This window comes from Chiloscyllium punctatum, chromosome 28, assembly GCF_047496795.1.
Source record: "Chiloscyllium punctatum isolate Juve2018m chromosome 28, sChiPun1.3, whole genome shotgun sequence".
NCBI lineage: Eukaryota > Metazoa > Chordata > Chondrichthyes > Orectolobiformes > Hemiscylliidae > Chiloscyllium > Chiloscyllium punctatum.
Window position 1 is genome coordinate 64,510,529 of NC_092766.1, and position 25,512 is coordinate 64,536,040.

The window sequence follows — 25,512 nt, forward strand, 5'->3', positions numbered from 1 at the left end:
GTGGGATTATGCACAGTATAGGTCAGTGCCTGGGAAGGAGGCTGTGGGTGTGAGGGATTAATCTATCATTAGCAGCTTCATCCCTCTAGGAGCAGGACCCAGGGGAATGGCCCTTCTCTTGCTACCCTGATATGTGATCAGACTATCAGTGGTGCAGCGTTTTGCAGAAAGTTATTAGAACTCTTTTGTGAAGATTCAGGGTTGTTATGGAAAGGGACAAGGATGGGCCTGCAATTAGAATTCTAATTTGGCTCATTTTAGTAAGATGGGTCTTGGCCAGAGTGTGCAGGAAGCTGTGTATGCAGGATGGTTCTCATCAGGAGCTAGGAAACTGGATTCGAAGAGAGAGTGTGTGAGAACTGGGTGTGGAGGAAAGGAGTGGGGGGATTGGTTTGGATTTCAGTTCACAGAAGAGAGAAATTGTGAGACTGAGGTTTAAAGCTTTGGGGGAAACAAGAAAACTACAGTTTAATACTACAATTGTCTTATGAATTTCCATCCTGTATTAACAGTGGTAACTTGTGTGCTCTGTTGTATGGTACTGAAAGGGTGGATTTGCGGATGAGAAATACAAATTGAACTTCATGGTCAAATCTGATAGTTACTTGATCCGTGCCGATCTGAATATCATTGGCCTTTTCATCTGGATGGAAAGGTGTGCATTCTGTCCGTGGGCAAATATTTCAAATCTCAATGTGACTGGAAAAGTACTGAGACACAGCCAAGTCCATGTCAGCGTGGTGAGTGTGGAGAGAGAGTTCATTTGTTTTTGAAAGTCTGAAAAATCATGGCACATTTCCCAGGAACAATGAAGCCACAACTTTGCTTTGTAAAAGGACAAGTCTTTAATTAACCATGCAACCAGAAAGACACAAGGATACCTGCACCATGGGGAACACTATGAAAACGGGATGGTTGTAAAGGGGTTCATTCTCGATCATGGATTGTAATCCATTGGCATTGTCCCGTCGGTTCCAGCCCCGCAGGGAAACACTGGAAATATGATGGATGTAATGGAGGTTTCAGTTATTAAACTGTAAAAAGTGCAGAACAATTTACAAGGATGTTACCAGGGCTCAGGGGTCTGAGTTATAGGGAGAGGTTGGACAAGGGAGGATTTTATGTTTGGAGCAGAGGAAACTGAGGGGATTCTTTTCTAGAAGTGTATAAGACCATGAGAGGCATGGATAAGGTGAATGCACTCAGTCTTTTTCCCAGGAACTCAAGGATTGGACGGCTTGATTGGATCAGTTGAAGGTTAGAGGAGAAAGAATAAAAGGGAAGCTGAGGGGCAACTGTTTTACACAGAGGGTGGTATGTATATGGAATGAGCTGCCAGTGGAAATGGTTCAGGCAGGAACACTCACAACAGGTAAAAGACATTTGGACAAATACATGGATAGGAAAGGGTCAGAAGCAAATGGGCCAAGTGCAGGGAAATGGAGTTAGCGTGGATGGACTTTCTGGTCAGCATGGGCCAAAGGGCCTGTCTCTGCTGTCAGACTCTATGACTCTAAGTGCATTTGCTATTTCTCCCACTAACTCTGTTGGTATCCTGGGATGTATCCCATCAGGGCAATGAGACTTGTCTACCTTTAGCTACATTAGCATATCCAGTTCTAACTCTCACGATAATGGTTATTATCTAGGTCCTCACCTTCCTCAGTCTCCTTATCAATTACTGGCATGTTCTTCGTATCCTCCACTGTGAAGACTGACTGCTGTGTGCTCATATTCCTGAACCCTGCTGGATAGGAATAACTAGGCACAGAACTCAGAGAGGTCTTCTTTGAGACTTTATTGATGAGACATGGCAGTTACCTGGATATGTACAAGCAAAACACCTTCAGGCAGCATCAAGTAACTCCCCACCTGTCCAATGTACAGCTCCCACTCTTATACCTTTGTGGTTTGGGACTTTGAATAGAGACTGTCTCTCAGTATTATCTCCATGGCAACGGCAGTTAGAAAGTCTAGTTCAGTTCAGCACTTTGTGGTTAAACCACACACCCCTCCCCCACGCCCCTGTGGCTCCCTCAAGTATGTGATAGGCACTTCAGTTTCAGTGGGGCTGTCTATCAGGATTCTGATGTGGAGGAGCCGGTGGACAAAGTTTAAAAGCCACACAACACCAGGTTATAGTCCAACAGGTTTATTTGGAAGTACAAGCTTTTGGAGTGTGCTGTGATTTTTAACTTGCTTAGGATTATCTCTATGGTAACAGTTCAGTGCTTCAACAATTAGAGGCCATATGTTCCCCAAACATCATGTTCCCCTCTAGCAGTATAAACTGTTATTCCAGCCCTGGGGATAGCTATTAATCACTTTTCTCCCCCAATCCCATCTCGCTTTCTGTTGATCTTTAAAGTTTTTCTAATCTCCATGGTCATTGCCAATCTGTATGCATTCTATTTCAGTTTGATAGACTCCCTTATTTCCTGAGCCACCCATGGCAGATTATTCCTTTTTTCCTAAAGTCCTTCCTTTTCCCTGATATATACTTTTGCTGAGCACTTCAAAAAATTTCTTTGATATTCCCGCACTGTCCGTCAACTTTCCCACCATAAAGTCTTTGTTTCCAGTCTACATTAGCCAACTCCTGCCTCATCCTATTGTCGTCTCCTTTTGTTTAAGCACTGGATCTTGGGATTGGATTTAATCTTCCAACTTTTCATCTTTGTTCTAAATTCAACCAGACTTATCAGAATTCTTTTATCAGATTACGTGGTGAGGCGATGTTTCCTGGGTGTTTTGGTTTTCATTGTCAGTGACCTTGGCTTTGTAATAAAGTACAGGATGGACATTCACACTGCGAATGTACGACACAATCTAAAACCATAAATCACTGTCTCCCCTCAGTTTAAAATTGCAAAATCATTATCTCCTACACGCTTCCTCACTATCTAAGATTGGAATGCTAATCCACCTGACTATCTGTCATTTTCCGAAAATCTCCTTTGGTGAAGGTGGTGATTTTTGGATTCAGCTTTCCAGTTATTACCGCCTCTCCAAGAACACCCTGCTTTATCCTCAATCATAGAATAGCCTTTATCCACAATCATAGAATAGAATCTCAACAGTGTGGCAGGAGAGCATTGGCCCATCAAACCCCACCAACCATCCAAAGAGCATCCCACCTGGAGCACTCCATCCTTTTAACACTGCATTTCCCATGGCTGATCCACTGAATCTGCACAATCATGGAGACTGTGGACAAGTCCACACGACCCGCCGAAGCGCAACCCACCCATACCCCTACATTTACCCCTTACCAACACTACGGGCACACACAGAAACACAAAAGGTAGCATGTGTACCTGAGATGAATGAACCTGGACTTAGGAAAATGTGACAACAATCACAACTAGTTAGAATTACAGAATCCCTTAGGCGCACAAAGAGACTATTCGGTCCATCGAGTCTGCAATGACCTGCTGTCCCACCCAACCTCCATAACCCCACATTTAGCACGGCTAACACAACCCACCTTACCTACACACTACAGGCCATGTTAGCACAGCCAATCCATCAAACCTGCACATCTGTGGGAGGGTCACATATTATGTCTAAGTGCTCAGGATTGTGGATGAAGGCTCACAAATACTTGACTCTGACGCAAATCCTCTTTTATTTACAAAATAAAATCTGGGGGAAATTGCAGCCAGACAGATTTCCAATTATCTCATGAGGAAGAGAATTCACAACTTGTGCCCCTGACCCAGGATGCGCAGTGAAGTCACAGAGGTCTGGGAACCATCAGAAATGTAACAAGTTGTGTGCAAGGTGGGGGTGAGACAAGGACAAAAAGACAGTCTGTCACACGGGGGAAGGCAGGAGAAATTAAATTGCAGAAATGGTAGTCCCTCAAGGCCATGGGGAATGGATTTAGGGCTGGGAAAGAAACCAGGAAACAAGGTGAGCAGCTCTGAAAGAAATACATTGAAAAAACAGATTATAACAACATAGAGGGCAGAGTACACAGTCTGAAATTGCTGCTCTCATTGGTGAGTACATAACGCTGTAAAGCCTGGGTCATTCTATTACAGCCAACACATGCAGGATAGGCCAAGTGTCCTCGATCTGTGCTGAACTTTCTGATAAATTTATTCTGACATTTGGAATTCAGGTCGGATGATGTTCATAAATTCTCAAATTGGACTTGACTTTAATATTCTGGAGAAATGTTAAATCAATCACAATGATCCCATTCTGCAGACTTTAGTCCGCAGCCCTGCATGTTCCAGCATCTCAGTTACATCCATGTCCTTTTATTCTAATGTGATGCTGGTTACTGCCTCTGCCACCACATCAATGAGTTCCTGCTCCCCACCATCTCTGAGTGAAATGAATTCTCCTCTCCCCTTCTTTCTGGGAATTAGTTTCAATCTAAATCCTCCAGTTTCTGACCTCTCAGTTAATGAATAGCTCCTTCCTAGACACTCGATCTGGATTCCTCAGCATTTTATCACTTCAATTAAATCTCAGCTCATCCTCCTCAGAAATCATCCCCAGACTATCCAATCTCTCCGCAGAGCAGATATTTTCCAATTGTAGAAACATTCTGATCAATCTCCTCTGTACCCTCTCTGGTGTGATCACATCAACCCTGGAATAAGGGGATCAGAAATGTGGGCAGTACTTTAACCGCAGTCAATTTCAGGGTTACCCTTTATTCTGTTTGCTAAAAACTGCTCGTGTCCTCCCTTTGCTTTTCTTAACTCTCTCTTTAAATCCTTCCTAGCTGATCTGTAACTCTCTATTGCTTCATCTGTACCATTTTGCCTCATCAACACATAAGCCTCTTTCTTCTTTTTAACAAGAGATACAATTTCTGTAGTAAACCATGGTTTACAAACTCTGTGCCAGTTGGGTCACCCCACAGACATTGACTTTCCAAAGAGAACAATCCGAGATTTTCGAACCTCTCCCAATCCAGGCAACATCCTGGTAAACCTGTTTCCACCTTCCCAAAAGCCTTCACCTTCTTCCTATAATGTGGTGATCAAAACGGCACACAATCCCCGAAAGGTGGCCTGATCATAGTTTTATTATCACTCCCCTGACTAAAGAAGGCAAGCCTGCCATTCACCTCCTTCACCACTTTCAGGGATCTTTCAGCTTGCAACTGAAGATCCCTCTGTATATCAGTGTTGCTCAGGACCCTTCCGTTTATTGTACAAATTCCTCTTGCTTTGTGTCTTCCAAAATGCATCACCTCACACTTGTCTGAATTAAAATATATCTGCAATTTCCCCACAAAACTTTCTGACTCATCTCTTTCTTGCTGTATCCTTTGACATCATTCTTCACGATTCACAACTTCAACAGTTTGTGCCATCTACAAACTTGCTAATTAAAACGTTTACATTTTCAAACTTTTCATTTATATATATTACAAGCAACAGATGTCCCAGCTCTGACCCTTGTGGAACAGAGGCACTGGTCACAGACCTCCAGCCAGCAACATACCCCTACACAACTGTTACTGGAAGAAATATCAAAGAGGAGCCTTGAGTTCTGTGCTGAGCACCACGACCAATGTTTATTCAGAGCTCCTTACTAATACAGGATGGGAAAGGTCCCTCTCTGGCTCCCCCAGATAAGTCCAGCATTTTGATGTGTTTACTTCATACGATCCAGTAATATTTTCCCCCTGACCTGAACTCCAGAGTTTGGAATGTCAGCTCGGATATTTCCATGTTTCCTTTCCCAGTCTCTGATTCTCTCAGCTCATGCGGCTGCTTTGCCAGTTCTTTTACAAATGGTTTAACCCTATCCTTGTCATTGCACATCTCCGGCCCTCCCACTACCATACCCTGTGGTATCTGCATAGTCCATCCAGTCACTAATTCAAAGGGGGACTGTCCCGTCCCCTTTGCTGGGGTTGTCCTCAGTTTTATTAGGCTGCTAAATAGTACTCTAACCCATCGCTGTCCTGTCTCTGAGAGAGCCTTAGTCAGACTAGCTTTCAGTGTCTGCGTCATTCCTTCTACTGTCCCAGAGCTCTGGGGGTGGTATGGGGGATGGGATTTCTGTTCAGTACCAAACAGGGCACATAGCTAAAGAGCTATGTTCCCTGTAACATTTGTCCCTTGGTCAGAATCTGCAGGGGAATGCTTCCACCCATTGAGTAAACCTATTTACTAAAACCCAGCAGGACTTCCTTCCCTGGGATTGGGTGTGTGTGTAAAATCCATCTGTAATTGTTCCCATGGGCCTCTGGGTCCCTGCTGCTGCCTCCATTTTATTGCTTTCCCTGGCTCACACTGTGAACAGACTACACACCTTCGACAAAACCTTGCTGTATTTCTCCCTGTTCCAGGCAAGGATTGTAGTGGATCATCTGATATTGCATTTTATCCTCCCCAATATGGGCCAGCCCATGATATGTTTTTAATAATGTTTGTCTTATACAGTGTAGTGGCACTGCTGGATCATCCAGACTCTGACGTGTCCTATTACTGCCCCACCCTTTTCCCATTCCTGTTTCTGCTGTTGTGGGACTGTTTCTGGGAATATCTTTAAACCTTCCTCTCTCACTTCTGTAGCTACGGCCATTGCCATCTCCTCAAATGTCTGCACTATTTCAGTCAGTATTTCACATATAAGATTATTAAAGGATTGGACACTCTGGAGGCAGGAAGCAAGTTTCTGCTGATGGGTGAGTCCTGAACCAGAGGACAAATTTTAAAAATAAGGGGTAGGCCACTTAGAACAGAGTTGTGGAGAAACTTCTTCACCCAGAGATGGTGGGTATATGGAATGCTCTGCCCCAGAAGGCTGTGGAGGCCAAGTCTCTGGGTACTTTCAAGAAAGAATTGGATAGAGTGATTAAGGATAGTGGAATCAAGGGTTATGGGGATAAGGCAGGAGCAGGATACTAATTGAGGATGATCAGCCATCATCATAATGAATGGTGGTGCTGTCTCGAAGGGCAGAAGGGCCTACTCCTGCACCTATTGTCTATTCACCTGCCTTATCCACAAACTTACTGCCCCATTGGTGTGGGGTTTTGACTACCTTGTGAGCTCTAATTCTCATTATTGCTGCTTCACTGGGAAAGTTAGCTGCTTCCACTAACTCTCTGACCTGTCCTTCATGCTCTACGTGCCCACAGACAGGGTGATTTACCCTCACCGAGCCCAGGCTATCACTTGGTCATGAACTATACCAAAGGCATGCTGTCTCTCTGTGTATATGCTGACTGCCTGACACCTGGCTAATGTCCGCGCTTCTGTCAGGGCTCGTGATGGTTCTGCCATTTCTGGGTAATTCTCCAAAAAAGTCCTCCAATAATTAAACAATCCTAAAGTTTGCCTTAACCCCTTCACAGTGTGCGGGTGGATAGTTTTGAAATCATGGTCTTTCGTTTCACTGGGATTGTCCCCCTCCATTCCTGATTTGATCTTCCTGATGTGATGTCCCAGGTACATCTCTCCCTACCTTCCCACGCTCTGTGGGTTAATTTTAAGCCCGGCCTGCCTGACCTGACCCAATACTCTATGTAATATCCGGATATGTTCTTTCTCACCAACTGAGGCAATGAGGTGTTGGTAAGATTAAATCGATGCACTCCATCAGCCATATATCGGTGGGATATACTGGAATATTATGAGGTCCCTGAGGTAACTGGATCCAGGTCTACTGCTTTCCTCAGACAGTAAATACTAGCTTATTCTGACCGTTCTAGGTCCACAGTAACCCATTCACAATATCAAGGGCTGAGACTGTATCCTGTTGCAATTTTAATCCATTAAATAAAGTGGTGTGGTTCACTACTGTAGGATACTCTTTAGTGGCAGATTTACTGAGGGAGGTCTAATCAATAGTGAGGTGGGATGAGCTGTCCGGCTTCTGTGAGTTAGTCTGGGATACTGTTGGTCTGACTATTCCCTGCTTCTCTCAATCTGTTACTGTCACAATTATTGCCTTCTCAGCCCCAGCTTTAATGGGATCCAGTTTGGGTGGGGAGTGAGAGGGCCCTCGATCTTTACAGGATCTACAGATAATAACCCACATTCCTGTTTGAGTTACCCGCCCTGCTGTTTGGGTCCTAGCTATATCTCCCCAGATTCTGTGACTGTTCCAGTCTCCCTGCAAGGTAACTACTCTGGAGATGTCGCCTCTCCTTTGCTTCCTGTCCTGGGCCTGGCCAGATTGTACCCATATTAGAGTTTGTGCCTCTACATCAATAGTTGCTCTGAACTGTTCTAAAATGGCAACTTCCAGAATGGTCCCTTCCTCAGTTTCACACTCCCATATCTGAATATATTTTGCCATATCGATGATCTGCATTGGGACAGATTTATTTCATCCAGCTTCCTTGATTCCCTCTCCAACTGCTCTCATTTTAGTAATTGAGGGGTGAGGGGCAAATCCGTTTCGGTAACTGATATAGATGCTCCTTTTATTAATATTTGTTCTGCTGGTTCCCAAACACAGCGTCAATGAATATTCATGTGCCTACGTGAACACAGGCACACACACAATGTGAACATCTATCTCCCTCTCTCTGCCTACGTTCCTTGTCTATGTGCCCTTTCCTGCTTCCCTTGTAACATTGTGGGTCTGGTTACCCTCCCTGTACTGCAGTACCCTCCCTGTACTGTACTACCCTCCCTGTGTTTCTGAGTTTGTCTCAGCTCTCATGGCCCAATTCAGAATGTGATCAGAATGATCTCCCACTGGCAGTCCCACGTTTATAATTACAGTTAAATAGGGTCCCATGTCATCTGTTAAATACATCAAACCTATTTCATCATCACAGGTTGGGGTTTGGTAATCCCCCGTGGTCCTTACACACCTCAGGCTTCCTCTCTGTATGAGCCTCGATAATACCCTTGGTTCCCTGAGACACCAAGGTTATTTTAGCCCATTCAGTCTGTCCCCTCCCCAGTGTATCCCTGTAATATCTGTGAATGCCTGGAGTGAGTCATCGGCTGTGCACTGGGGGGGGCTCAAACCCTCACCCACTCATTGCAGAGACAGGTTCTGCTGTACACGTCCGGGCATCTTGGCATAAAGGATTTTGGCCTAACACCATCATCGGTGAGACTGTACCTCAACTAATTCATCCATATTGTCCCAATAAGGCCCGTTATTACCATTTCTCTATCAGGCTGGGTGTTAACACACCAACATCTGTTATTCAGCAGGTGAACGGTTCATGTTTGGTTTCTGTCAGTTCCCTTTGTTGCTCCCTACTGTCTGTCCAAGTTGACCTTTGATGCCCAGTGGTGCCACAGACACGGCCTTCTGGACCTTATAGGGCGGTGGGTCATCCCACCCATTGTCGTCCCTCTGTCCATACGTGGATGCTTTGTCATCTAACCCGTTCCAGTCAGTGTCACCATCCTCACTGCCTTCTGAGGACAGCGGGGCACTCGGTACCTCCCCCACTGTAACTACCACCTGGCCCTTTGGCTTTAAGGCCTCACGTCAGAGAGCCACCACCTTCACTTGTTCCTGTTTCCCATAATAATTCAACACATCCTGTCATTCCTGGAATAACACAGAGCAAAATGTGAATTTGGTTTTACTTGAAATATTAATAATTTGACATTCACTTTACATATCTTTAAAGGTGAAAATTCTACTCTGATTATTTAAGTGAATTTAACATGATCATACAGTGAAAATAACCCTCATAATCAACGATAATGAATGAACTGAATAATATGTGATTATTTGTACAAGTTCTTGCATTGAAAATTCAATTTTATTTAATGTTTGTCACCCATTACACCATGGGCATTGTTATTAGGGAATAAAGTAATGGAAGGATATCAGAGAAAATAAATAGACTTGAATTTTAGCTTCACTGGAATAATGAACCAAAACAATATTTGGAAATATGGGTAAACTACATAACAAAGTTTCCAGTGTCATTATTGACGTGAAAACTATTTTAGTTTGCTAGTTGTTTTGCACTAAGAATAATTGGAACTGAATTGTGATTATGAATTGACCATTTAAAATATATTTTAAAGAGAATAGTCATATATATTTTTTGGAGGAAATTAGGAAAGTAAATAAATATGTATACATTGGTATTAATAGTTTTAAAATGTTTAGAAGTTGACTGGGATTATTTGATTGAGAGAGGCTGCATGATTATTAAGACTAATTCACCTTTTTCATTGCATTGTTGGTCTCACTAGAATCTGTTGTGGTCTAAGCTCTTGTTGTGTGCAATGGACTGTCACTCATAGCTTAATTAACCTGCGAGTCCCTGATCAGGTTTCCTTTGTCTGTAAGACAGTCTGTAAGTTTGGGGCACACCTGCTTTTCTGAGGGGAAACAGAGATTCTTTTCAAAGGAAATAAGTGGCAGTTCTCACTGAGAATGTTTTCTACCACACACCATAAACAGGGAAGGGTTTTTCTGAAGAATTTCATTGTCTATCTATAAACTGATGGTACCTGTGTTTGTCAGTTTGTGGAGGATTCAGCACATTTGTTCTGAGCTGTTTTTATACAAGCAGTTGGCTCATTCTGTCTTTGCCAAAAATGTTGTTTACTTTCCCCTTTTACTGTGATTCTGCAGGTTAGAATATTCTGAGAGTCAATAATGTCCAATAACTGAACATTGAATGATTTTGACTCTAACAGAGCAGTGGCCTTGTTTTCAGCTCATTATTCACTTTCCATTTCCTGGTTGTGTTGAATGTTACAGAAACAGGCTCTGAGCAATGTTTCCATTCACTTGTGTTGGAGTCACTGACAGCCACGTGGTCAGTCAGTTTCAGGCTGATGGATCAGTTTCTCTGTCCTATTAGATGGTGGTCACTTGCTCAGTTTCCGATGGCTCACCTGAGCGTCAGTCCATCAGCTGCTGAAACCCTGCATCCAGCATTTGTTCCCTCTCACAGTGACTACTCCAATACAGTCCCAGCTTGTCTCCCACATTCACCTCCATATACTCATGATCACCTCAGATTCTACTGTCTGTGTCCTTGCAGCAAGTTGTGTAAGACACCTACTTCAGTTTTAACCTGATCTATATTATGTTCAGAAAGATCATTTCAAAATGTGGTTCACTGCTTCTTCAGGACCTTCCTGAAGAAGGGCTTATGCCCGAAACGTCGATTCACCTGGTCCTTTGATACTGCCTGACCTGTGCTTTTCCAGCAACACATTTTCAGTTGTAATTGTAGTAACCAGTTAATTACAAGTTACTGACAAAATATTTTAAGAGAAGCTGCTATTGGTGGTGGAAATGCTGCTGGTTGGTATAAAAGAGGGCTGGGGTGAATACTGTACTTGGTTTTGATGAGAATGTTGAGCAATGTAAGATTCTTTTATCTTTGTTAATAAGAAGAGGCAGAGATTGTAGCTAGGACATCCACAAACATCTACCCTCACCACCACTGATGTTCAGTAGCAGCAGTGCCAATCAAGCGGGCTGCTTTATTCCGATGGTATCAAGTTTCTTGAGTGTTGTTAGGGCTGCACTCATCCAGGCAAGTGGGAGTATTCCATCACACTCCTGACTTGTGCCTAGTCGCGTTTGGACAGGATTTCAGGAGCCAGGAGTTGAATTACTCTTGTAGCCACTGTGTTTATGTGGTGAGACCAATTCCATTCCTGATCAATGATTATTCACAGGATAATGTTGATAGTGGGTGTTCAGTCATGGTAACACCATCGAATGTCAAGGGATGGTGGTTAGGTTATGTCTTATATGTGATAGCCTGCATTTGTGTGGCATGTATGTTACTTGCCTCCTGTAAGCCCAAGCCTGGATATTGTCCAGATCTTGTTGTACTTGGACTTGGACTGCTTCAGTACCTGAGAAGTAAATTATTTATTAACACTAAATAGTCACGAGATTATGCAAATTCCTTTTTCTATCAAATGTCACGGACTGTATCTTATGGTCACTCTCCTATTCACTTTCATTATCTTTTTATTTTCTTCTTAATTCAGACACAAATGTTTGAACATCGATCAGTATAAAATTACATAAATTAAAATCACATAGCATGTTTCGACAAGTAAACTAATTGAATGAAATACATTACTTCTGTATTGTCTGCATTTTGACAAAAAATAATTCTCTTCAATAACTATTGAATGGCTCATTTATTGTCCTCAATCCATCAATCTAAGTATTATATTTCAGTCTTCAGTTTACCGATCTTAATGTACGTCTAATCAACATCAGAGCAAAGTGATTTTAAAATATTGAGTCAATTTATTTGTTCAGAATACAACATTTATTAGGAATTCACTATCCTTATAATAATTGCAGAATAATTTGTTTGTCTTTCTAATGTGTTTCGTCAGATCCATATATTATTTTAATCCATATTTTAATTTAATCCATTGAAACAATGCGATTGTTTTCAGGTTAACTATCCCACAATGGAACCAATCATTTTGCATGCAAAACGCTTTGTAAACTGACTTTTGCTGTTTTGAATAATCACAGTAATCTCAGCCTTATGAATTCAGAAAACTGGAACGACTTTTCACTGCAATAATTCCTGTTCATGTCTGCACATTGCACAGTCATGTAGCAAAATTAAATTTCTCCTTCTTACAAGTGTACTGATAGATTTTCGAAAATCTAAGTGTTGCTCTATCTAATTATTGTTCAGTTCAGTAGGGGGTATAAATGTGTAATAATGGCTCAGTACATGAAGTAATGTGAAGATATTGCAATGTACAAACTCACAATGATTGTGAATATCAATTTTTATTTTAACCATGGAAACACAGTTGAATTGATTAAATTATATTTCACTTCAATGCTCACATTCATTGTATTTCTAATTACAATAAGAGCAAACTATTTCATGTGACAAAATTATTTAAAATTCATCTCACTTTTTTATGGATACAAAATAGAATTAACACCCGTTTGTTCTTTCCTTGACCAATCACAGTGAAGTTTGAATTGTAGAATGCTAGACTGATACAGCACGGAAACAGGCCATTCAGCCTAACTTGGCATTCCGGCCAAGTTTCCTAAACTAAACTAGTCCCATTTCCCTGTGTTTCTCCCATACCCCTTTGGACGTTTTCTATCCAATAAACTGTCCAAAAGTCTTTTAGATGTTGTAATTGTACCAGCCACTGCCCTTCCTCTCACAGCTCATCCCAATATGTGAAAAACAGTGTGGAAAAGTTGCCCCTCAGACCCCTTTTAAATCTTTCCTCCTCACCTTAAAGATTCTACGGTGTAAATAATTTTTAAGACTGCAAAGTTATTAAAAGTTGAGAGGTATTTAGAAGCAGCATAATACTTTATTCATACTTTATCGGTGTTCAAACATTTGTGTCTGAATTAAGAAGAAAATAAAAAGATAATGAAAGTGAATATGAGAGTGACCACAAGATACAGTCCATGACATTTGATAGAAAAAGGAATTTGCATAATCTCGTGACTATTTAGTGTTAATAAATAATTTACTTCTCAAGTACTAAAGCAGTCCAAGCCCAATTCATACTTTAATCAGTGATGTGAAGCAAATAAATTCAAGATGTTGTGATCATTATAATGAACAACAGTTACAAGTTGAGACAATGTTGGTTGAAAAGCAATTCAGTCGACACTTAGATATTTTCTAATCAACTCTGAGGTGTTTTGACACATCTCTGTTGAAGGTGGGAATTGAACCCATGGCTCCTGGTCTACTAGTACACACATTACCATAATATTCCCATGCAGGAAGGGCAGGACTATAATCACATACTTACTGTGTTTATTCACAGGGAAAACTGCTCAGATATTTATTGTTATAATTGGACTAGGATTGTATTAGACAGTTCCATTGTGTAATGGATAAAAAGAATTAGTAATTTCTAATAATGATGGAACGAAGCAACAATGGTCTTAAATAAACATAAATCTCATGATAATCAAGTAAGTCAATTTGTTTGAAGCAGTTATTCATGTGCATAAGTTAAAATTAACCTGCTTTTTAATGCACATGAATTGGAAATAAAGCATTAGTCATTCAATGTGACTACTCAGCGATGGACAACTTCCCTCATTTTCAAAAAAATGTGATTTCTAAGAATTCAAGATTTATTGTAAAAGCATAGAACAAATATTTGTTAATTCTGGTTTATTTACACAAGGAACACGTGTAATTTAAATAATGCTTAACATGAAAAATACTTAGCTCTTATTGTAATAATCAGAACTGTAACAATGTTAGAATTGAAGTGAAATACAATCAATACAAGATTGTAAACAAAACTGTGGATGCTGGAAATCACAAACAAACTCAGTAATTGCTGGAAAATAACTCAGCAGGTCTGGCAGCATCTGTGGAGAGAATTGGGCCCAGTGACCTTTCTTCAGACTGCACTTTTTCTTACAACCAATTCAATCCAGCTAAGATTCCACACTTAAAATTATTTTTGCTAAGATTAAGAGATTGTAGAGTGCAATATTGTTTGTATCAGTTGATGTACTGAGACATAGTTCCACATATACAGCTGGAGATATTGGATTTCAACAATGATTACCGGTTAGATTTTGGTAATAATTAGTTTTAAAATGGCTGATAACAAATTTAAGAATGATGAGAAAACCCCTATTGCAATGTAATTGTGCAATATGTTGGAAAAAAATTAAATATTTATGTGAAAAATAGTTAGCAATTTCTTAATTGATAAGACTGATTAATGATCCTTCCATTAATACGAGAATTCAAATAAAAGAGAATGAGAGAGTTAAAATGAGTGTTGGGTGAGAGAACTTTGGTTGATTGCAGGTGTGTTGACCTGAAAAGAATGTCAATGTTTCATTATGATACTGGCCTTAATAAATAATGGATTGAACGAAAATGTAAATCTCATGATGGTGTGATAATTGAAATGACAATTAAATAATATTTAATGTGAGAATGCAACACTTAAGATGATACAATATTTTCAAAGCAGTTTGTACTGGATAATGAATTAAAATATTGGGTTAATTTTTAAAAAAATCTCACTTTAGAAGATTATTCATCAGAATTATTCTGTCATTGAAAAAACCTCATTTCTTCAAGAATTCTGCATTTCCCTCATTTCCTGTCTTTTTTCCACAGGGATCTGTACTGGAACCCTTCTGTTTGCGATGCAATTATATAGAAGTGACATGGATTAAAATCTAATTGGGTGAGTTAATAAGTTTGCAGATGATATAACGTTCAGTGCAGTTGGGGACAGTGTAGAGTGTTGTCAAATGCAGCAGGAAAAAGAGAAATTGCAGATATGGGCAGAGTAATTAAAGGTGAAGTTTAATCCATACAAGTGTGAGGTGTTTCACTTTGGAAGCTCAAATGTTAAAAAAAAGTAGATAGTTAATGGCAGGACCCTAACAGCTTTATTATTCAAAGGGATCTTGACGTTCAAGACCATGGCTCCCTGAAAGTGACCATGCAAGTAATTAGGTGGTTAGGAAGGCAAATGGCATGCTTGCCTTTATTGGTCAGGGAACTGGTTACAAGAGTCAGGAAGTCATGTTGTAACATTTTAACACTTTGGTTAAGGCATACTTAAAGTATTGTATTCACTTTTGTTCGCCATGTTCCAGGAAGGGTATGGATGCTTTGGAGAGGGTACAGAGGGCATTTACCAGGATGCTGCCTGGATTTGGAGAGGCGAGAAAAATTCACATTGCTTTTTTGTGAAGTGGCGGAGACTGGGGGAAGACTTGATGGAAGTCTGTACAATCATTAGATACGTAGATAGGGTTGACGGTCAGAAAGTTTTTCCCAGAGTTGAAGCGTCAAAAACTACGTGACATGTGTTTAAGGTTAGGAGGGAAAGTTCAAGGGGCATGTAAGGGGCAATTTGTTTTGTACACAGGGAGTGATTGCTGTCTGGAATGGACTTTCAGGGTTGGTGGTGGAAGCAGATACATTAAGGCTCTTTAATGTTCATTTCGATAATTTGGAAGGATATGAACCAAGGGTAGGCAGAAGGGATGAGTTTCTTTTGCATTATGTTCAGCACAACATTATGGGCCAAATGGCCCATTCCTGTGCTGTACAGATCTTTGAGAGAAAGCTAATGTCTATCTCATATGACATTTAATCTAATCAATATTTAGCCACTGGTGTCAGAAATAGGAAGGAAATAAGTAGATAACGAACTTGACTATAATCTAAAAATATAGTCAATTAAATTTACAGAGGTAATTTTTTTATATTTGTTCTGAATTATCAGATTAGCAACTTTGATGGAGATGTGTTTAAATTGTTTGCAGTTATTGATGTTCTGACCCAAAATTACCCTTGTTAAACTGAAGATTGGACCAGAAACCTGTTAGAAAACTTGAAAATATTCAGTAAGGTGCGATGCACATCATAATTTCTTACTGCCTATACTACAATAACAAAATCTTTCAGGTCTACACCAAAAAGCATTGATTTGCAGCCAATGCTCATTATAAATATCTGAATGCTACTCGTTTCAACAATCAAAGTAATCTCAGCCTCATTTATAAAGAGATATCTTAGACATTTCACTAATAATTACTGTTTATGTTGACACATTGCTCGTTCAAACATTAATGAGATTTCTCATTAATATTCAGTTCAATGATAGCATATTAATAATTTAGTTATTAATATCTAATAATTGATCAATCCAGTAAGGGATATAGCAGTGGAATTATGGCTCAGTACATTAACTGATGGAAAGATATTGTTGTGTTCACTCTCCCAATTATTGTGAATATCGATGTGTATTTTGATTTGATTTTTCTTCAACATGAAGTTTTATTGTATTTCTGATCACAGTAATAGTTAAATTTTTTAAAGCTAAAAAAATTCAAATTTGTGACTTTTTTGTCAACAAGAAAAAAGAATTTACATGCGTATGTTCTTTTCTTTATCAGAGTAAATTTTGAATTGTTGGAAGTTATACATATGTGTAAGGAAGGGGAGCTGCCTGCAGCTGAATAGTCACATTGAATGATTTTTTATTGCGATTACATCCTGCTGCTAATCATTCTAGTTATCTTTTCATTTCAGGAAAAACTGCTTTAAACATATTCCACAGTTGTGTTTTGCATGAATTTACAATAAGCGCATGGTATGTGTATTTATCTTTCTTTCATTTCCATGATTTTAATTTTTAAGTAAGAGCATATGTGCTTAGTACCATATCACAGCAAACCCGTTTGGAAATATTGAATCACTTAATGTGTCAGTGTTCTAAAATAGATTACCAATTCATTGTTAGTCCAACAATCACACAGTAATTTAATTTAGGTTTTGTAACAAATATCGTGAGATTCACATTTCAATTTAAATCATTATTTCATAGTGCCAATTTTACTAAGAAAAAATTATCTTTTATTCCAGGTCAACACAACCACAAACCAAGCAATGATCCCTCATCCAACACTGACAGGAAATATCTGATATCTTCTCATTTGAATGTTCACAGAAATCATTGGATTCATATTCAGCCTTACAAATGAAGATACATCTGATTGTTTTCGACTCCAATTCTACATGTTGCGGATTGTAATATGACATTTCTAATCATTTTAAGTTTACAGTGACTAGTTTTAACACTAATTGTTACTTATATCTAATATGTAATCATTGATCAAATCAGTATAGTCGGCTTTAAGTGTGGAATTAAGTCTCAGTGACGTAAGCATATTGCATGGTACAGTTTCCTAATGGTAGCGAATGTTGATTTTTATTTTAATGCTGAAATCCTTATTGATTTGCTGCTGTAGGGAAGCCCTGAGTAGCCTGCCTTGGAATTAAAACACAAAATGGTGGAGGGGAGATAAATAAGACCAACAGTGTGTTTCAGTCTTAAGTTAAAAAAAGAACATTTTGTACAATCCTACTCCAAGTCCATAAGCATGCAATTCCAGACAGTCATATTCCAGATAGTGATAAGAGAATGCAGGCACACAGAAAAATGACCAACCCTGACTTTCATTAATGAAAGAATAATTGTCCCAGTGAATGAATAAACACCAACTGCAGGATAGAGCCCAGCTAACTTCCACAGCGGCTGTCAGGGAAACAGGCAGGGTTTGATTGTCAGAAATAGTTACTATTTTAAAATTGCTCAGAACATTTAAAACTTTTCTAATTACATATTCTTGAGAATTGTAAATAAGGCATAGTGAGAGGCCCAAAGGACTGCAGAAATTAATTTTGTAATGTGAGGAAATAAAATGCACAGAGATCCCAAGGCCTGGAGATTATAGCACCTGTAAAACACCATGAACCAATAGGAAATTCGGGCTATCCATATTGATGTTCATCCAAGATTAGGTGTTCTACAGGATTGGGTGTCTGTATCATGATGGAACGACTGTAACCACATTGCATGTGGACATTGTAATACAGAAGGTGTGTAAAAATACTGCTTTTTACTGTACACATTAGTGTGTCATGGACCTCCCTTCCTAGATTGGCCTCGGGGGGATGATCCCTGCATTAACTCATTGCAGCATGAGTAAACATCTTCCACTTGCCTGAGTTCGGCCTATCTCCTCAGTCTTCATTCCCTGTCAGGGGAAATCACTCCTACAGCTATGGTGACATTTAAATTCAATACAAACACTTATTATCTGTGAAATTATTCCTTGCAGAGCGATATCATTTTCATGTTAATTTTTTAAATTTTTGTTTTCAAGAAAACAATGGAGGAACATCCATTTGTTATTTAGTTCAACTTATACTAAATTTTAAATTATTGACAGGACTACACATGGGGGTGGCGGGGGGAAGAACGATTCTTCAGCTCAAATGTCACATTAAGTGACAATTTCCATTTTTCAAATCATGTGACCTCCAAAATGATATTTATTTTAATTTCATTTTGAGGTAGTTTTATTTTCTTCCAACATTAGTTGTCAATGAACAATAATCACACAATTATTAGTTTTTTTTGCTACAAAATGACTCCCTGTACCAAATGTCATTAACTCGATGTTTAGTGCATAATAATACTCACTTTCCCATCCTCATAATTTTCTTCCTAGTTCTGACATTTATCTAAACATTTATCATGATAAAAGTTACATTAATAAAATAGACATGAACCGACCAAAAAAAAGTTGAACGATGTTCAATTGTTGCTGAGATTTTTTAATTATTAAAGCCACGTTTTATATTTTAATTTTCAGTTTATTTATCTTAATGAATAGACAATCGACATCAGAGCAAAGTGCATTCAAAATATTAAGTCAATTTATCTATCAGGATTTTAGAAACAATTATCAATTACAATAATTACGCAATACTTTAACTTAGGCTTTATAACAAGTACAATGTGCTTTGAATACCTTCCATATTTCTTAGTGTGAGTGCTACAACATTAAAACTTGTTTGATAAGGCCAATACGCCCACAAAAGACCAATAATTGCCATTGCAACATCATTTGTAAGTATCTGACTTTTGCTCATTTGAAAGATCACAGTCTTCTCAGCCATTGAAATTCAGAGAACACCAGTTAATTTACACTGCAATATTTCTCTTCATTTCTGAACATTACTCAGTGGAATAGTAAGAGGAGATACCTCATTATTCTTAAATTCATTAATAAAATATTTCAAATCGATTTGTTGCCAAAACCTAATAATTGTTCAATTCGGTAAGGGGTGTACATGTGGAACTATGTTTTCATATAATAACTAATGCAAGGACATTGCAATGCACAATCACTCAATCATTCTAAATATTGCTTTTCATTTTAAACTTGGAAACACTTTTGAATTGATTTGATTAGAAATCACTTCAATGTTAACATTTATTGTGTTTTTAATCACAATAACAATTGAATATTTTTCACGTGCAACATCATTGAAATCCCCATGAATTTTTTGAAGCACACAAAAAAGGGTTGGCATCTCTCTTCTTTCATTAAACAACCACAGGAAATGGTGACTTAGAAATCGTGTATTTTAGAAAGAATGAAAGTTGTCTTCAGCTGAATAGGCACATTGATTGACCAATTCATCATTTTGTTCCAATTTACGTGTAGATCAAAAGCATTGTAATTTGCATTTCTGAAAATGTGGAACTTATGAACATATAGAATAATTATATTCATTTTTATTTATAATGCACAGTAATCACACAATTCTGTCAAGTTGTCGTTCCACAAGTGATCATAAAAATCATGTTAAATTAAGACATTTGTTAACTCCCATCATTATTGTAAATTACTACTGAATTTTCAGAAGATTGTACACAGTATCCAACCATTTAATTCCAATCCAATTATCGCAATAAACATCTGATTAGTTTTCAGCCCTGCCCAGCCTGGTTGGGAATGTTATGAAGGAATCTAGTGCAACTCTGGTCGTGTATCTGTTACCAGACCAGAGTTGTCTGGTCGTGTCTCTGTTACCAGACCAATTTCAATTCCCACCTTGCACAGAGCTGTGCCAGAGCAGCTCTGAATGTTGAGAAGAAAATATCTAAGAATCGAATGAATTGCCTTTCAATTCAACATGAGATATGTTTTCATTTGTTGTTCATTCCAATAATCACAGTATCTGCTATATATATTCTTCAGTCCGCTAATAACAGAATGTATCTAATTACACTCAATCGATATTCTTTGCAAAATATTTGATAATGTTGCATTCACAAAGATGAAATATGCAAAGTAAAGATAGAACTTGATGCTTCAAAGGTATAAATATTAGAAAAAAATTAAGTTATTCTTCAGTTAAATAAACAAATGCCACTTCCTACTATATATCAATTTTTAGTTATTGATCTGTTTATGAGTTGTCTGAAATTTGTTTTTAGTTTTCCATTCATCTATTTATATTGAATGTACGATTGAAATGTTCTGAAAATATCCGAGTGCATTCATTTGAAAATTGAATTTGCATATTTCTCTCTAATCCAGTTTATTGCATGATGACTTAACAGTGTTTTGTTCAGCAAACCTCCTGAATTCCGAAAAATTGTCTAATCTTAAATAAGATCTTTCACACCCAGTTATCAGTCTGTTCCTAATTCATGTAAATATCTAAATTTATTGAAATCAATGTTCACACAAAACAGTGCACATAAAGCGACACAAAGATATTCATCATCAGCTGATTACTATTCAGTGGAATAACCTGAGTAAGTATCTTATTGTTCCTAGGACAAATGACAACAATAAACATTTATTTACTATTCTATGCAGTTAATGCAATTGAGGTGCTATATTTCAGCTCAGTCGTTAATGTTGATTTATATTGTTTAAACCAATAATTCTACTTTATCACAGATATTGACTATACTACAATAATGTTGTAAAGCAAATCTTTGTCAATCTAACAATCTTTAAGCTCCTTTTTTGTTGTGTGTGTACAAGAGACAATTCAAATTATAACCATTTTTATTACAAATTGAACAAATACTGCATTTTAAATTTGTGAACTTCCCACATTTTTGCAAAAGGGTTAGCCTTCACTGTATATGTCACATTTAAAAACCTGCTATTTCAAATAATGAGTGCTACAAAATGATTATTGTTTTCATTTCATTGTGAGAAAAGAACTGCTTTGACCATGTTGATTTTTTTGGCATTTCTATTCCAACATTATTCATCATTGTACAAAAATGACAATATTATTAAAATCACATATACGCTACATGTCATTGACTACATTGTTCAGTTTCAAGCTCACTTTCATGACTTACGAATTCTCTTCCTAATTCTGACACAAATCTTTCAACATTGATCATAATATTGATCATTTAATTGATGTAACATATCTCTACAAGGAATCCGTCTAATGGAAATTCACAATTCTTGTATTACGTACATTTTTTACTTAAAAAAAGAATTTTGCTCAATAATCACTGAATGGCTCATTTTTCTTCAATCCATAAAGCTAGGTACAATGTTTTATGCCTCAATTTACTGATCTTAATAAATATCCAATCAACATCACAGCAAAATGCTTTTGAAATATTGATTCATTTTAATTCTTCAAAATACAGCATTCATTATCAAGTCATTGCCATTACAATAATGGCACAATTATTTTTAAATAAGTCTTTTGAACACATACAATGAGATTCACATTTAGATTTAATCCATTATTTCTGAGTACTAATAGTACAGTATGAAAATGCCTTTATTTTTCAGGTCACCTACCCCACAAAGGAACCAATGACTTCCCATTCAACGTCATTGCAAGTATCTGATGTTAGCTCATTTGAATGATCACGGTCATCTCAGTCTTAAAATTCAGGAAAATGTAATTACTTTTAACTGAATTAATTCCAGTTCATTTCCAAACATTGCTCAATCACTTGCAAAAAGAGATTATTCATTATTCTTTAATGCATTGACAGACTTTGATAATTCAATTGTTGCTGATTTAGAATAAAAATAATAATTATTCAATCTAGTAGGTCGCGCAAATGTGGATTTACGGCACAGTATATGAACCACTGCAAATGTATTGCAGTGCACAATCTCTCAATCATTGTAAATATCAATTTTTATTTTATCTGTTGAAACATAGTTGAATTCAATTGATTATATTTGACTTCAATGCTCACATTTATTGTGTTTGTAATCATAATACAGCTTACGGATGTTTCATGCAACAAAATCAAATGAAAAAGAATTAACATCTCTATTCTTTCATTCAACAATGGCAATAAATTTTCATTTTTTAAATTTTGAACATTTTGGAAAGAAGGGATGTTGTCTTCAGTTGAATTCTTGCAATGACTCAACTAATTCACAGTGTCCGCTACTTATTCTCTTTGGGTTCCTATGAAAAGAAGTTAACTAGTTATTCTGGTTGTAATTTCCTGGAAAATATTTGACAAATGTTGTGGTTTTAAAGCTGACAAGACTAAGTGCTCGTAAGTCATCAGTTATTTTGTTAGAAACAGCTTGATTCAAACATTTCGAACACAGACACACACATACACACACACACACACACACATTGTTATTCTGCTGTGTAACAAGAGGGAAAACAAGTCGCTTTCTTCGGCATTAAGTAAATATATGCCACTTCCAATTATTCATTAGTCAGCTAATTACCTACATTTGTCATTAAAAATTGCAATTCGTCGAAACATTGTTATGAACTTTGATCAAATTAAACTTTTAATTATTGTTTATTCATGAATTGGCGGGATTTTGTATTTTTTATTTTCATTACACCTATTCGTATTGAATGCAAGATTGACATTCTTTGACAATGCCGGAGAGTGTTCATTTGAAACTTGTTTTTGACGTATCTTTCACTGATTTTACTTATTGCAAAAGATTACATGGTACCTCAGTGGTTAGCAATACTGGCTCACAGCGCCAGGGACATTGGTTTGATTCTCTCCTCGGGGGACTGTGGGGACTTTGCACGGTCTCCCCAAGTCTATGTGACTTTGCTGTGGTGTCCTCCCACAATCCAAACATGTGCAGGTTAGGTGAGCTGGCCATGCTAAAATGCACATTGTGTTCAGGGATATGTGTATTAGTCAGCAGTAAATATGAAGAAATATGATTGGAAAAAGTGTTTGGGTGGGTTACTCTTTGGAGGGTCATTTTATTCAAACAAATGGCCTGTTATCGCACTGAGGTAACAGGGATGCTTTCGTGGCATCGCTAGTATTAAGGTGCAGCCCGAGATATAAGCCATGTTGGAACTGAAACGGAGGAATCTCCAGAGAGGCTGCAGAATGACATCGCATCCATTTGAGTTTCTTTAAATCACTGACGAGCAGGAAAATGTAAACGGCGAGGGCGAGTGGGGAAGTGAGGAAGTTGCAGCTGTGGTGAAAGTCCAACGGTCCTTCTGAGAGTGTAATTTCTTTCATTGCTGTTGCTGATTGAATGAGCCACTAACGTGCGAACTGCTCCAAAATATGATTCAGAACCTCTGGTGCCAATTCTCGCAAGTTGAATAACGACAGACACCTTCCAAATGAGGTCTTTCACAGACGACTTTGGGGTACATTTGACAGACAGACAAGTTCAGGAATCCGTGGTGCATTGTGACACCAGCACATCAGCTTCTTCCCTGTCTTTGAACCGGGCCGCGTGCGCAAGGAATGCGAATGCGGTAATGCTTTTCTTGGACGGATCAGAAGGGGGTAACTACACTCTCAAACAGAATGGCATATGATCAGAACGATGTTGGAGAAAAACTTTACAATGCTTTGCACTGTTAGTAAATGGAAAATGGAATTGCATTGCATTGCACTACGAGAGAAGATTTATTCAAGCAAACTCGAAAGCAGGTTTGCACATGGGAAAGCAAGCAAGAAAGCTCCGTTCTTGTCTGTCAAAGGCTGCAGTTGAAGAGCAAAGCAGTTTCTGCCCAGTTTCGGACTGGGGACCTTTCGCGTGTACGGCGAACGTGATGACCACTACACTACAGAAACAAGCCTCGGTCGCCCCCCGCCCTGCGGCTCAGTGGCATCCAGCACTGAAAGTTGAAGCCATTCTACCTTTCACCTTTCTGTTTCCATGAGCTCGTTGTTTAATGGGACTTGTTTAATTTTGGCTATGTGGTGAGCATGGACGAGATACACCGAAGTGTCTGTTTCCACGCGGTGTACCCCAATAACGTTGTGTTGCTTACACCTGCTTTAAAGAATTTCGTGTTTGCGGAGCTTACCGTCGCAGTCTGTGGCAAAATCATTTAGTCTGTTCGACTGCTCACGGGAAAGGTAGTATTGTGAAACACTGCAGAAACGAATGACACCCTTAATTTTGCTCCGACTGACCATACTCCGTGAAAGTTTCCCAGATTCTCAGTTAAGGATTTTTGCAGCTGGAAGTTACCTCAGAAACCCTGTTAATTCGTAATGGATTGAGCGAATCGCAAAACAGAAAGCATTTAACACGGAACACAAACAAAACTGGAAAACCAAATGCATTTTCAGACACAGCGAGCATGAATGCTAAATGTGAGACAGTCCGGGGGCATGAGCCATAAAGTAATCACACAACTAACAACAGGGCAATTCCAAACTACTCTTTCAAACATACTGGAGCCTGAGTGCACCACCACTTCCCAGACAATGCTGCAAAGAGACAAAGAAAGAACATAATAAGAATGGGCCATAAAAAGTGAATTTAACCAATCACAGTCTCGATTAGATTACCTTTCCCTTCCGATGACTCCAGGACGGAAATGAAGGAAGTGGGAGAAATTCAATAACATATCACATCGAAATACATTGGAACGATTTTCTCATTGGCCAGAAAACCAAATAACGACGAGTCGACTCACCGTAGGACCCTGTTTCGCAACAGCGATGAAATAACAGTCTCCATTCGGTTCCAGTAAAAGCTCAACTTGCCTGGAACTGAAAGCAACAGTAGAGCTGCTTGCGATTTTCCTTGCGGGAGGCGACCACGATCACGACAGCACAGACACTTTGGAAAATTCGGCACTTTCCCACACCGCAGTCAATTCCCCGGGAAGCAAATCCATTTTTCTTCTGTTTTAAACAGAAATGCAGCAGGGATTGAAACAGCATTTTAACAAGCTGTGCCTTTGGAGCTGTTCAGCAGAAACAGCAGCGGTGGGATTCGAACCCACGCCTCTGT

General features: G+C 38.6%; 1 long non-coding RNA gene across 7 annotated transcripts in view; it reads left to right on the forward strand.

The window, feature by feature from the left end:
* The window catches only part of LOC140454081 (uncharacterized), a 53,449-nt gene extending 30,822 nt beyond the window's left edge, over positions 1 to 22,627 (forward strand). For all 7 annotated transcript variants that reach the window (XR_011952628.1, XR_011952626.1, XR_011952625.1 and 4 more), the window contains 2 exons: positions 15,047 to 15,116; positions 17,312 to 22,627. This is a non-coding gene — a long non-coding RNA (uncharacterized lncRNA). The remainder of the gene's footprint in view (positions 1 to 15,046; positions 15,117 to 17,311) is intronic.
* The last annotated feature ends 2,885 nt before the right edge of the window (positions 22,628 to 25,512 follow it).